Source organism: Cherax quadricarinatus, chromosome 47 (assembly GCF_038502225.1).
Source record: "Cherax quadricarinatus isolate ZL_2023a chromosome 47, ASM3850222v1, whole genome shotgun sequence".
NCBI lineage: Eukaryota > Metazoa > Arthropoda > Malacostraca > Decapoda > Parastacidae > Cherax > Cherax quadricarinatus.
In genome coordinates, this window is record NC_091338.1 from 15,054,025 (window position 1) to 15,056,524 (window position 2,500).

General features: G+C 48.1%; 1 protein-coding gene across 1 annotated transcript in view; it reads right to left on the reverse strand.

The window, feature by feature from the left end:
* The window catches only part of peb (pebbled), a 589,367-nt gene extending 588,759 nt beyond the window's left edge, over positions 1-608 (reverse strand). The window contains exon 1 of the mRNA XM_070094713.1: positions 1-608. This exon is cut by the window's left edge and continues 157 nt beyond it. The gene's annotated coding sequence lies outside the window, so the exon portion shown is untranslated.
* Between the last annotated feature and the right edge of the window lie 1,892 nt (positions 609-2,500).

The following is a 2,500-nucleotide window of genomic DNA, read 5'->3' on the forward strand; positions in this document are numbered from 1 at the left end:
TCAAATAAAGAAGAGAAGCAGAAGCAGGTCGACGCCCACTATCAGATAGTACCACAGCGCAACCATCACTCAAACAACCCTTCCTAGGTCAATATTCTCGCTTCTTCCGCTAATACTGCTCCTTTCTTCTCTAATACTGTCCCTTTTTCCTGTGGTAATACTTTGTTTTCTTGAGTTAATACTGGTTGTAATACTGTTGTTGGGGAGGGAAGGAGGTTGAGGCGTTTGTCTCACCTCACAGGCCAGCACCTCACGCCCGCCATCATTCTCTCGTTACCTCCCGTTTCTTGGCCTCTCAGCAGCTTCCTCACGCTCCTTCACGCTCGCTATCACGCATTAGCACACAGGAGATGAGGCAGGAGAGCAAGGGGGCTCCGGTTCGTGCCCCCTTCAGTGCAGGAGAAGAGGAGGAAGTGGGAGTCTGCGCAAGTGCCCGACATCTGTCGGCCAACACTTTCGATCCTCGACGCCCATCCTGGCTCACAGAGCAGTGTTAAGCAGCCAGGACTTGCTCCTCCTCCAGCCGCTGCCACTCTCTCTTCTCACATTAAAACGACACACAAGCAGTCGTCGAAGAAGCCCTCGACGACACCCAAGGGAGACTTATGGCGAAGTCGTTTGGGGGGCTTCCGGAGCAAGCCAATCTCCCCTCGCCAACCAAACCCCAACAGACTCTCCCACCCCGTCGGACAGGTTCACAACGTGTTCGAACTCATTCTTCCCAGCACACCCATCCCCATTTTCCCCCGCTGATATCTCATACCCATCAGGCCTTCCTCCGTGTCAGAAATCAGGAACATTGACCAACATGGGCACTCAGAAGGGGCAAGAATTCTAGAAGTAACGGAGGTGACATTGTTGAAGAAGCCGATGCCGGTGTCATAGAGAGGCATGGGAACACCGTCCAGGTGTGTATGCATGATGCAAAGGTGCCGCGGTGTTGCCATCAGCCAGGTCCCACATTTTCTGATGACCATATTACTCATCTGGCCAGGGGAGTGAATTCCCAGGAGGCGGCGATGCCTTCCTCCCATGGAGGCATACTCTGGCACTGTGGTGGCATACTCTAGCACCGTGGTGACATACTCAGGCACTGTGGTGGCATACTCACATTAGAACACTAGCCACAGCAACGGATCTTCATAGAAAACACAAATAAAATCACTCGTTGGCTTACCATAGCCTCACACCATCCTCATAGCGGACACAGATGAAAAAAAAAAAGTCGTCAGAACTTCGCATCATCAGTGTCAACGATACCAAAACAAACATGAAAATTACCTCAGCGGAGATACGGAAAAATTGTAAGACAATGTAAACAAAGTCTTCCAGCGGTGAGTGGAAAATAACATGACGTTCAGTGGTGACACGTTCCAGCTGCCCAGATATGGAGAGAATGAAGAACGTAAAAGGGCCACTGTTTACAGAATTCAGGAAGATCAACTGCTAGAACGTAAGAAACATGTGAAGGACCTGAGTGATACAGTGTAAATTAATCTGTCTTCTACAGAACACAAAAAGGCAAATGTTGTGTGAGTCTGCAGGGAACATGATGGAGCGGATAATGAGAACTTTCTAGAAGAGGAAAATAGTGTTAATGGTGGCACTATTCATATCACTTGTGATCTCCCGCCTAGAGTGTGGTTCATTGTTTACGGTTCTATTCAGGGCAGAAGTCTGTACCACAAGACGGGCAGCAAAGAGTAGGTACACTCTGGCGGTACCGCAAGACAGGCAGTAAGCAGCAGCTGCGCTCTGGTTATCTACCTGGATAGCTTACCTGAAGAGTGATCCCAGTCCCAGCGTCGCCGCGGTCCGATCCCAGTGGTTTATCAGGCACTGATCACAGTGGATCAACGCCTGATAAACCAAGTTGTTACTGCTTGTCGCACGTAGTCTGGCGTACGAACGCAACTCGATTGATCAGGAACTGACTTTGGGAGCCTATCCATCTCCCTCTCGAAGACAGCTAGGGGTCTATTGGTAATCCTCCTTATATATTATGAGAGGCTTTTGAAGTGTCTTGGTCCCCTTACACTTACTGTGATGTCTTTCACTGTACTCAGGGCACCCTTGTTCTTTACTGGAGATATTCTGAATTGTGTGTCGAGTCTTTTGCTTTTCCAGAGAGTGATTTCTGAGTGTAGATTGAAGACCAGTCCCTACAGGATTTTCTAGGTGTGAATTATGATGTATCTTTCTCATTCGCTTTCCAATGAGTTAATGTCAAGGGACTTCAAACTTTCCCAGTAATTAAAGTCTTGACTGCACTTACACATGCAGTGAAGGTTCTCTGTTCACTTTACAGGTCTGGAATTTCGCCTGCTTAAGGCAGCTGAGGGGCTGTTAGCGTACAACAATATTCCAGTCTAGAAAGAACAAGTGACTGAAGGAGAATCATCATTAGCTTGGCATCCCATTATCCATCCTCTCATTTTCCTCTGCGTTGTGATAATGACACTGTAATGATCCATGAAAGTGAGACTTGACATTATAACAC